Here is a 12,783-nt window from a genome sequence, read left to right on the forward strand (position 1 = left end):
ATAAGTGTGAACTACTTCTTATGATTTAAAACTTTTAAAAAGATAATCTAATACTTGTACAAAATAATTTTATATGAAATTTATAACATATTTAGAGGTAAAGCTATGACAAAAAAGCCACAAATGTTAAGACTGAAGAAATGGAAGTTTACTGCTTTAAGTTTCTTATTGTACACATAAAGTATATCCTCTCTCAAAGGTAATCAGGTGCTAAGTTAACAATGCATGCAATAAACCCTAAACCAAGCACTAAAAAATGAAACAAAGGTTTTCATAAAGAGATAAAGAAGGACATAAAATGAAATTACAAAAGTACTTAATTAGCCCAAAAAAAGCTTTTAAAAAAGAGGAAAATGAGAACAAAGAATAGGTATGATGAATAGAAAACAAGTACCATGATGGTAGATTCAAACCTAACTATATAAATAAGCACATTGCACAGAGAGTTTAAGTACCCAGTTAAAAGATAATGTTTACATGATTGTATCCCAAAATAAGATCCAACTCTATGCCCCCTTCAAGAAAGACACTGACATGTAAAGATGAAATTAGCTTAAAATTCAAAGTATAGGAAAATATATACCAAGATAACATTCGTCCAATAAAACTAGAACTGCCGTATTAATGTCAGACAGAGCAAGTTTCATATGAAAAAATATTACCGTAAACTTTTATAAGTTATTTTCTAGTGATAAATGGGTGATTTTATCAAAAGTACACATATTTTAGCACATAGCAATAGAGCTTCAAAATACATGAAGCGAAAATGTAATAGCATTATAAGAAATAGACATATCAGCAATTATAATCAGATATTGCAATGCTTTTCTTTCTTTTTTATATGTATCAAAAGGCATAAAAAACCAATCAATTTGTCTTACTTGATATTTGTAGAACACTCCAACTAACACTACAACATTTCCCGTTCTTTTCCAGTACATATAAAATGTTAACCAAGATGGACCATATTATAGACCATAACACAAATCTCAATAAATTCCAAAATATTCAGGTCCTACCAACTATGTTTTCTGACAAAGTTAGAGATTAACAACAGAAAGATTTTGGGAAAAGCCCTAAGTATTTGGAAAATAGATTATATATGTTTAAATACTGGATGGGTTACAGAAAAAAAATTAAAATAAAAATTAGAAAGTATTGTGAACTAATGAACACTGAAATAAAACATATCAGCATTTGTAGGATGCTGCTTAGCAGTAACCTAGAGTAGAGGAAAATTAATAGGATGAATCCCCATATATCAGGAAGAAAGTGAAATCTCAAACAGTAACCACAGAATCAACTTTACAGTCCAAGAACAAGAAGAGCACACTGGACCCAAAGTAAGCAGATGAAAATCTCAGAACCTGGGATGATGCTGAAATGGCCTTCTAGACAACAAGGAATGAGAAGGACCACATGATAAAGGTAAGAGGAGCACTTCAACTTTGCCTGCATCACCCTTCCCCCAGGCCTGAAGAGCACTGCACTGAGGGAGTCCTCCTGGGCTTATGGTAACTCCAGGAAATGAAGGGAGCCCCAGGTGGACAACGTTAGTGCTAATGCTGTGGGATGCTTCCTGGGAGGCAAACTCCAACTCATCTCATGGGGAGTCACTGGAAGGATATTCGGAGCCTGACTCCCGAGGATCAGATAGAGATGGAGAATGTTAAAACATTTAACAATATACTTACCATGTGTTTCAGCCATTCCATTCTTAGTTATTTACCCCAAAGGAGTTGAAAGCACATATTCATACAAAGACTTGTGCACAAATGTCATAGCAGCTTTATTTGTAACAGCCAAAATTTGGAAACAACCCAAATGTCCATCAAGGGATGAGTGAATAAACAAACTGTGATATATTCTACAATGGAATACTGCTCAACAAAAGGAAAGAACTAAATCACACAATTTGGTGGATGAATTTCAAAATAATTATGCTGAGTGAAAGAATTGTTACAAAAAAAGAATACATTCTGTGTGATTCTCCTTCTATAAAATTCTTGAAAATGCAAGCCAGTCTTTTGAGACAGAAAGCAGGGCTGTGGGTTGCTAGAGGATGGGGAGGTTGTGATGGGGAGGGGTGAGGCAGAAAGACAAGGAGGGGCAGGAGAGAAGGATTTAAATGGGGCACAAAAAAACATTTTAGACAAGATGAATATATTGACTTCTTGATTTTAGTGATGCCTTCATGAATGTATACAAATGTCTAAATTGTATGCTTTTAAAATGTGAATTTTACTGTATCTCGATTTACCTGAGGAAATCTGCTTAGAAACAAAAAACAAATTTTAAAATATGAAGCATGAGAAAGAAACGGAATTTTGAAAAAGATGTCCAAATTATTTTTACCTGTTCAAAAAAGTGAGTGAAGCGACCAATCACTCCTCACAAACACAAGCCCAATTTCATCCAGAACTCCCATTCATTCCTCATTCCTACTCTTGTCAAATTCTTCACTTCTTAACATGATACAAAGATAGCCCATTAGAGAAAGAAGAAAAAGAGTAGCAAGTTTGGTCAGGGTTTGCCTCCTTCCTTCTGATCTCCTTGGATGTACCATGCCCCAGGCTGCAGGGAAAGACAGAGCTCATTGCTCTTCTCCAAATCTCCTTGACAGAAGTGGGTCCACTTGGTTTGGGGAACACATTTACACACATAACTCATCAGGACCATTGTCAGGATTGTCAGCAACATGGAAAAGCTGTTTCTGAACCTCCAGCAAAGCATAGTTCCATCCAAGTGAGAGCTGAAAAAACATCTCAGTTTTTCTAAGAAAATCCCATAGACCCAACAGATTCAGAGTCATCCGAACATTCCACATGCAATTTCACGTCTTTACCCATGTCTATTTAAGCGGTTTTTGAAAGCTGTAATTATATAAACAGAGAGCCTCCCACACTCTGACAAGTGGAAAAATACATATTAACTCCAGACAAAATGTGGGTGGTGGTATCTATTTTTTTTTCCTTAAACAAGCTTTATACTGTCAGAAACTATGAAACACTACTGCAAACAGTGATAAGTGACTAGGAGTCTTTCGTATTAGGAACTGCCATGTAGTTTCCTAGGATATTTTTTACTTTTTTATCTCTCTTGGGTAATGTAATAGGTGAAACAGCAAAGTTCTTAAATCTAATTCTTCCTTCTCTATAAAATGGTATCAGTCCATCCCTCTCCCAAATACTTCTGTTTTTAAGAGTTGGATAACTAGGAAAATGCTTGCTGGGTTTCACTATGAGGTATATTGATATGGGTTCATTCTGACTTTTTGACTTCTCACCATTTGAACTCCATAGTATGAGGGCTGGGCAATGGAAAAGAAAGATAATACTTGGCTTGTTCTCTTATTTACAAAACTAGGCACATCTAAGGGAGAATTTCATGTCAGTATCAATGTGAAAAACAAGGTCCCAAACCAAAATCAGATGTAAGAATCAGCATTGTTTTAACTATTTACCTTGGACTAATTTTACCTTTTAAATCCTCATTCATTTAGTCACATAATATTAGTGTTTATTGAATGTTTGTCATGTAAAAACTGGCATAAAGAAATTGAGTGCACTTCATAAAAATTAGAAGAAATGAGTAAAACAGAGATTAGAATGCAGCTTGAGAGTTCCCATGTGGCACAGTGGCAATGAATCCGACTAGTAACCATGAGGTGGCGGGTTCAATCCCTGGCCTTGCTCAGTGGGTTAAGGATCCAGTGTTTCCGTGAGCGGTGGTATAGGTTGCAGACATGGCTCAGATGCTGCGTTGCTGTGGCTGTGGTGTAGGCCAGCAGCTACTGCTCTGATTTGACCCCTAGCCTGGGAATCTCCATGTGCTGTGAGTGAGGCTCTAAAAAGCAAAAATAACAGACAAACAAAAAAGACTTCAGCTTGACTTTGGACCCTCCTTTCAATCACCACACTATGAAATATCTCAAAACAGTGATTAATATTTACTGAAAGCTTACCCTGGACCCAGGCATTATTCTCAGCCCTTTACATTTATTATCTCAGTTAAGTCTCATAATAGGCCTATAATGTAAGCATTTCTATTTTCCCAGTTTTCCAGATGATGGGACTGAGGCACAGAAAGATTAAATAACTTGCCCAAGATTCATAGCAACTGACAGAGGAGGGATTTAAACAATGACAATATGACTTCAGAGCCCCAGATCCCATATTCCTCACCGCACATCAAGGAAAATGAATTAGGCACACACACTCTGGGCAAATCACCGTGTTAACACAGGAGTTTTACAGATAAAGCCCTGTCAGGAAGCAGCTTAGAGTCTGGTTAAGGAGTCAGGCAAGTAAGCATGCTATCGCTTCCCTTTCTTCCCCCCTCCTTCCTTCATCTGTCAAAATTTCATTCTATGCACAGAAAAATAATGGAATGCATAATTACTGATCCACCTCTTACTTCAAAATGTTGGTACTAATAGAGATAAGAGGTGGAAGAGTATAAAATTTTTATGTTCCTCTTTAAAGAGCTTGGATTTCAAAATGTTAAGACATACCAGAGATTGACAGTTGCCATTTCATCCATTCTTTGTCAAATTTGAGTCCACATGTCTAAGACTTCCATGGACTACTGGGTGACAAGAACTCTCATTATATAGAATATAATTTAATAAGAAGGAAGGTGCAAGTAATTTCAAGCTGGGGAAATGTTGTCTATAGAATCCAAAGATGCATGGACAAGAAATAGATGCTTTCTGCTGGAGTGGATCATTCTTGAGAGGAAAAAGTAAAACATCTGCTCAGCAAGAAACCTTTGAGTTACTGAAATTTTGGAGACTTTTTATTACTTGGAGTTTTTTTATTATAACAACTAACATTACTTGCCCCACTCAAAACAGAAATTCCTGCCAGGAACAGGACCCTGCTATAACAATGTATATAAAATGTATAGCACTGGCTTAGAAGTCAGATGACAGGAATGAAGAAAAGAGATATAGCAGGCTGAGCAGCTGGAAACTCACATTATACTATGGATAAAACTGTGACCATTTGAAAGGCAGAATATGTGCCTCCTGAGACTCTAGCTTTTAAGGAAGTTGTTGGAAAATGTCAGAATATTATGGGCTACTCTGTGCTGCTGATAGCAAGGTATTATAAGAAAGAGAGATTTCAGGCAAGAATCAGCTCATTTTGAGGTAGAAATTAAGGAAAATAGAGAGTCAAAAGCTTTACTTAGTTGAAAATGATGTTTATTCTGGGACACCAAAATAGTAAGACAGATAAGCTTGAACAAAGCTTTGAGCATAAAAGCCTGGGAAGATTTCTTAGTTGAATAAAGTATTTCATTGTTTCTTATAGCAAAGATTAACCATGCAATCTCCCCACCCAAGTCATTAAGTTAAAGTAGAGAGGAATGACGATCATGAAGCAAAGAAATAAAGCAATAAAGAAAGAAAGAATCTTTGTTTATAATAACTGGCATGTAGACCTGAATGAAACAGAACAGATAAAAAAGTGAGTGAATGCATGTGGGACTGGCATTGCTCCCCGCCCCCATCCCCCCCAAAAGACACCATCAGCAACAAATCAAATGTTTGAACTTTAAAGAAGCCCAAACTTGAAGAATTATGAAGTGGAAAAACTATCTAACACCCAAGTGAGAATATATTGTCTAACACACTCTTGACATGTGGCCAAAGAGAATATGGAAGAAGCTCCCCAAAACTGAGGGCATTAGTTTTGAGAGACCAAGGGAACAATGAACAAGAGGACAGAATCTTCCAGAAGGTATAATCAGAGACTATAAAGGAATTTCCCTGTTGATGGGGCAAAGGTACTTACCAGCTCATTTGGACTTTATCATTGAAATAATGAGACCCCACATTCTATATTTCTCATTGTTGCCTTTCCAAATGGGAGCTGTCACTGCAGTTACCCTCTCTCTGCCCCACTGCTGTGTGCTGGATGGCAGAGGTGGTTCTGGGAGGCAGCAGAGATAACTTGTCTTCATCATAAGCCAGCAGAACAGCAAGAGCTGTATTTGGACCTGAGAGGGAGAGAAAGAGGGAGAACACTCCATCTCACCTAGAGGTTCTAGATTTCAAACAGGGTTTGCTGACTGGATAGAATTTGGGTTGTGTCTTTGGGGAAGAGATAAGTGTATTCTAAGAGTGGGATCAAAATTGGCAGGGACTGGTCTGCTCTTCACCAAATGCATTTATTCTTCCTCCTATGCACACAGCTAGTCTAGAATCCACCTTTTCCCTTTATATTGACATGGCCATGTGGCTAGTTCCCACCATGGGAATTTGAGTAGAATAACATTTGTCACTTTGGGGATAAGGGGAAGAGAAGTGAGTGTGTCTTCTTCATGCTGTTTTTCCCATCAATAAGCTAAGTGCAAATGAGCAAGAGGCCCCGGAGAAAGGTACAGTTGCAAGATGACAAAGTCATCTGTTTCAGAAAGATCATGTGGAAGGCCAGCTACCAACTAGGAATATTCACATGAGACAGTTTGTGTGCAAGAAAGAAATTTTCATTAAGTCACTGATACTGTTTTGAATTTGTTACAGCAGAAAATGTTATCTTCAACAATATAATGCACAAAGCCTTTAGGATTCTAATTTGACCTATACCAATTTGAACTTTATATAGTGCTTAGTCTGTGCTAGGCTCTGTTCTAAGTATTTATAAAGCATTTTACATGTATTATCATATATTACCCACATACACTCATATAGTCTGTTAAGTCCTATATCAAATATAGGCTGTACCTCAGAATTTAGTACTTAATTGTATCTTAGGAGACACAAAAACTAATCCATTATCTAGAAGTTAGTAAAATAAGTCAGTTTAACTATACAAAATGCAGACGGATCATTAGAGGACCAGTTACCCCTGTAAGATCTGCTTGAAGAGTACCCCACTGACAGCTCTATCATAACATTACCTTATTCATCTCTTTATTGGTTGTTTCATTTGGGAACACTTTGTTGTTGTTGTTGTTGTTGTTGTTTGTTTGTTTTTTAAGGCTACATCTGTGGCATATGGAAGTTCCCAGGCTAGAGGTCAAATCAGAGCTGCAGCTGCCAGCCTACACCATAGCTTGTGGCAACACTGGATCCTTAACCCACTGAGCAAGGGCAGGGAAAAAACCTGCATCCTCTCGGAGGCTACATCAGGTTCTTAAGCCTCTGAGCCACAATGGGAACTCCTGGGAGCACTGTTTTGACAGCAACTTGAGTCCAATTTAACTAGTAGGTTACACAATAGACTTCTTTGGATTCCATTTTATTTATGTGATAAAAAGTGTGTCCTTATATACTGTAGAATCACCATTAAACAGTCACTGTTGCTTATCTCTTCTAGAAATACAAGAATGATTGAGACAAAGTTTCTGTTCTGGAGGAGCACAGAGTCTAGTAAACACATAAGTATGTTAAAAATTATTACAACAAAATCTAATGAACGCTGTCATAGCAGCATGTGGAGAATGTGATATAAGAATTGATGTCAGAGTCATAATTCTGCAAGGAGCAGTCTGTAGGCAAAAAAGATTTTGAATCAGAAGTGTGAAAAATACACACACACACATTATCTGAAAGAAAATGCTAGTGACCTCTTCTGCCAATTATTTACAATTATTCACCATAGTAGTGGTCCAATCTGTCACTAATATGCTCCAGCCACCTTAAAACAATGCATCAAAGGCTGTGTCCAGTTACTAGAGCATTTACCGTTATTTGGAAACCCTTTATGATTTCTGCCATTGATTATTATTTTCAGATTTAATACCAACTTGATTGCCACTAGTACTACTTCTCTTGCCTTCAAAGCTTCTCCCTACCCAATGCTTTTTTTTTTTTTTTTTTTTTTTAATTAATTCTCACACAGTTCTCTCAGTTAAAACCTAGGATTCATGCTGGCTCCTTTTTCTTCATCACTCCCATTTGCAAATATAGCTTTGTCTCTCGTTCAAGCTCTTTACACTTCAGGCCTAGGTTCCCGAGGTTGCCTGCCTCTTAGTCTCTCTGTCTTTCCTTCATCTGATTCATTCTGATAATCTTTGACAGATGAGTATTCCAATAGGCCTATTTTATTTATGTCACACTCTCCTTTCAAACCTTTCCATGGGCCCATACTACTTAAGTCCTGGCTTTGTTGCTTACTCACCAGTTTATGAATCTAGTTGAGATTTGATTGCCCAATCTGTGAAATAGGGATATATTTCACTCATACATTTATCGTTAAATTCAAATCTTTGAAACAGGTATTTAGAAAAGATTTCTGATCGTAGTGAGCATTCAGCAGCTTTGAGATGTTGCTATTATTTAACAGTAATTCAATATATAAGGCACTCTGAAATACGACCCAAATTTAACTTTCTCCTTTTGTCTCACATGAAACACTGGTTCACAACAAAGAGCAGTCTTCTCACAATTGTAAGAATACATTTTGCAGATCCCCTTCCTTTGAACTTGTAATTTGATCATGCTCTGCCCCAAACATCTCTTGCCTTCCATTTGTTTGAATCCTATTCATTCCTCGTGAACCAATTTGCATCTTATCCTCACTATCTTCTCTTTCTGTTGCTTGCGGTAGATCCTCCCCACTCTGAACAGATATAATGATATTCATTTGGAGACTATTGTGTAATATGGAGTATGAAATAATGGGAATCTAGATCTGGAAAAGAAGATGTGTTCATCCCCACCCTGACACAGTTTACCCAGTATATTGCCCAAAGCACAAAGTGAGCTGAGCCATAACTGTTTTGGGATGGACAGTTCATAATAGCTGTTCACATAAAGCTTAGACTTAGAAAGGGGAAAGAGGAAAGAATGAGGAGCCCTGGTGGAATTCTCCCTGGAATTGCATGACGGGGGGATAGCATCTAGAAAGAAATATTGCTATGATTACCGTATCTCCAAATGATAATACAGGGAAAAGGCTAAATATTCTAAAATTAATATCTTCTTCTAGGAGTTGGCTATTTTTTTGCATTTCGTAACTAGAGATGCTTCTCATGTCTGTGCATCAAATCAAAATTGAGACACACTAATCTAGTCAACTAAAAATGTCAAAGTTGGAGTTACTGTCTTGGCTCAGCAGAAACAAATCCAACTAGCATCCTTGAGGACGCAGGTTCGATGCCTGGCCTCACTAAGTGGGTTAAGGATCTGGCATTGCCATGAGCTGTGGTGTAGTTTGCAGAAACGGCTTGGATCCCTCATTGATGTGGCTGCAGCTACAGCTCTGATTCGACCCCTAGCCTGGGAACCTCCATATGCTGTGGGTGTGGCCCTTAAAAAAAGAAAAAATGAAAATAAAAAAATAAAAACATTAAAAATATCAAAGTTTTTTGCAGAATTCAATTCAAAATCATTCAATATATGTAAGAGTTTCTTGGTTTGGCAGATCTTCCTAAGGGCTCTGTGACCAACTATTGAAGACTTCACACTGCCCAACTCCAGGGGACACAATTCACATAGACTTCATGTGCATGATCCTTCATCCTGCCACCTTGAAGTCTGTACAGCACAGCAACCTCTGTCTACTCAGGTGGGTTGGAAAGTAACCTGTGTATATATTTTTTCATTCTTTTAGAGTGTAATAATGCATCCCCAAAGAAAAGGAAAGCAGTTTAGCCAGTGTGAGTTGTAAATAAGAACACAAGCTATGAAGTTAGCCAAATTATTGCATTGCTCTTCACAAGAAAGGGAGCCATGGGCAGGTTACAAAACATTTCTGAACCTTTGTTTCCTCACAGTAAAATGGGAATAATAACAGTACTTCACGAGATTTTTCAGAAGGATTAAATGAAATGAAGTCCAGCAAAGTGTTCAGCTCATAGTAGGAGTTCAGCATTTACTTGTTCCATTTCAGAATTATGATTGCATTAGGGAAAGAAGGTTCTAATGAATACTAGAGAGTAATTCCTCCACCTGACTTCTAACCCCCATTCTGGAAGATCATGCTGGCTATTTTCACTCAGTGCAGTGGCTAGCTTTCAGACATTTTCTTTAGCAGCAGCAGCAACAGCAGCAGCAAAACCTTCTGGCTTTCAATTAAAATCTTAAACAGACCTCAATTCAAAAGGCAGCCATGCGGGGGAAGACTTTGTGAATGAGAAGACCTGGTTCCATCTAGCCAGGTATTGCCTGGACTTAGGAAAGTTACTTGACCCTTTTGTGTCACTTTTCTCATCTGCACATTTTATATATCAGAAAACACTGCGCTGCTTAGCGTTCAAGGTTGTTGTGACACTCAGAGCAGCGCATGTGTATAAACGCACTTTGAAACTGTCATGCGATACACAAATATACACTAATTCTCTTATCTCAACACAAGCTTCTGCATTTTGGCTCACCTATTTGATTTTTTTCCCAACAGATTTACCTCCCTAATTACAGGCAGTTCCTTGCTAACAAGCAGGTGTATTCCAAAATTTAATTTGCTAATCAGTTGTTAGGAACTCAGCACACATTTTCCCTCAGAAATGATGTTATAAATGGAATAGTTCATCTCTGAAGCAATCTTAGCCCAACTCTTTTAGCCCAAAATGTTACTCAGTTATTATACATGTGCTATAAAACCAGTTGGAAATATAATTATAAGTAATTACAATGGTAGAATCATAAAAATATTTGAGTTTAATTTATATTTAATGCTGGCAACTACTTTGATAATGGTGCTAGTGGAAATTCTAAAGAGAATTTCTTGAGCTCCACAAGCTTTAGAAATTGATATGACTTGCTTTTGTAATTGAGAAATTTCAAAACATGTATCTTTCATTTTTTTGTGTGTGGAAATTTTATGCTTAACGAATACTATTGAGGTAATTGACAGGGTCAAAGGAAACCAAGGAAAGTAAAAAAAAGCACAGAAAAGGAAGAGAGATAGGGAGAGAAATATAGAAAGAACCAGAAATATAGTGTGAACAAGAAAAATCTTGGCAAAGAAAGACAAAGCTGAATGTGGTGAATTCAGTTGAGAAGAAAAAGAAGAAAAAAAATTGGAGAGAAAGAAAGTGTTCACTAGGTTAAAGATTAAGGGGGAAATTATATAGTTGAGTGGTCAGCCCTACACCCAGGTCAGTTCTTGCCCTAAGCCATTGGGCAAGGATGTAGGGAGCCTCCATAGAATGGAAGAAGAGACGAAAAAGGAACAGATGTGAGGCTGGCCTTTCGCATGAATTAGACATTTGTTACTAAGTGCTAGTGACTCTGGAAGTCAATAATTTAAAAAACATTAAAGTTATTTGAGGTATGGAATTAGCATCTGATAAATAATTAGGAAAATTAGCCAAAGATGAAAATATTTAACTGGATAATCTGCATGGTAGATTGATTTACAATCACTGGAGAGATGTCTTTAATTTACAGTATAATAGGAAATTGTTTTGCACTCAAGCATTAAATATTTATTATAAAACCTGATGCTTGTAAAGACCCCTAGGGCAGTGAATAAAAACTAGTTGTTAAAGTAAGGGCAAAGTCTCTCTCATCCAAACCTGTCGGCATCTCTAAAGGTCACCAATGATTTACTCATTGTCACGTGCAATTAGCTGCTATTCAATAGCAGTGTTTGCTGATACTCCTGTTATCTGATGCTCTTCATCTCTGGTTCTCATAACCATTCCTTCCTGAGTCTTCATGCATCTCTCCAGCCATGTCTTTCATCATCTCTTAGGCCCCACCCTCTTTGTCCTTCCACATCGTTTTAAATGTTATTGTTTCTGAAATTCTGCATTTTAACTTTCTTCTCATCTTACAAATACTCTATAAACAATCTCATCTACATTCATGGTTCCAACCACTGTCTAGAGACTGTGTTCTAAACACTAGTAACACTTAAACCTCTAGCTGCAACCCAAACTCCTTGAGATTACAGCCTTCTGAATTCAACTGAAAGATAGCCACAACTGAAAGATAGCCAGAACCTTTGCTAGTAAATTCACTTTTCCTTCCATTTGTAAAGCCATAGCTTTGCTCATTTAAAAAATTGGAGGACCTTAAAAAAGTAGAGGTAATTTTAACCTATATGGCTTTTTGCTGGTCCTCACAGAAATTAAAAATGAAATAACATCTGGAGTTCCCGTCGTGGCTCAGTGGTTAACGAATCCGACTAGGAACCATGAGGTTGCGAGTTTGATCCCTGACCTTGCTCAGTGGGTTAAGGATCCGGCGTTGCCGTGAGCTGTGGTGTAGGCCAGCAGCTAGAGCTCTGATTGGACCCCTAGCCTGGGAACTTCCATATGCCACAGGAGCGGCCCTAGAAAAGGCAAAAAGACAAAAAAAAAAGAAATAACTTCTTACACTTAATCCTTTTTATTTACTCATCTATCTTTAGTATTATAAGTTGATATGATAAAGAATTCACAAATATTTACAAATCCTTAAAAAATAAGATTTTAATTGAATTTTAAAAGCTAAAAAATTAGAAAAAACTTCAGAATTACAGAATAAATATTTTTCCTGTCTATGAAATTCAACTACAAATTTTTTAAAGGGAGGATTAATTAGGATCCCCCCATTTTATCTTTAAACATAAAATCTCCAGATATGCCTAATATAAGATTAGAAGAATGCTTTCTTTATTCTGATCTACCATTATTTCTACAGCTCTTTCCTTTCAAGTAATATTTGAATTGGAGTAAAGAGATTTACATTTTGCAATATTATCAAAAATTTTTCTTCCAATAATCATTTTTATTTTCTAGAGAATGGTGGCAGTTATGCCTCACATGTGAAATATTATGCGTACTAAAAAAAAAACCCTATTCTAAATGATAGTAGTAATACTATTGGGGGCTACTAACAGAAGA

General features: G+C 37.0%; 1 long non-coding RNA gene across 2 annotated transcripts in view; it reads left to right on the plus strand.

Annotated features, from left to right (window-relative positions):
• The window catches only part of LOC110257164, a 36,354-nt gene that overhangs the window by 15,404 nt on the left and 8,167 nt on the right, over nucleotides 1–12,783 (plus strand). Inside the window, exons 2-3 of one of the 2 annotated variants that reach the window (XR_002339411.1) lie at nucleotides 1,312–1,428; nucleotides 9,375–9,518. This is a non-coding gene — a long non-coding RNA (uncharacterized LOC110257164). The remainder of the gene's footprint in view (nucleotides 1–1,311; nucleotides 1,429–9,374; nucleotides 9,519–12,783) is intronic. The other variant, XR_002339412.1, reaches the window with a different exon arrangement.

The sequence above is a fragment of the Sus scrofa genome, chromosome 15 (assembly GCF_000003025.6).
Source record: "Sus scrofa isolate TJ Tabasco breed Duroc chromosome 15, Sscrofa11.1, whole genome shotgun sequence".
Lineage (NCBI taxonomy): Eukaryota > Metazoa > Chordata > Mammalia > Artiodactyla > Suidae > Sus > Sus scrofa.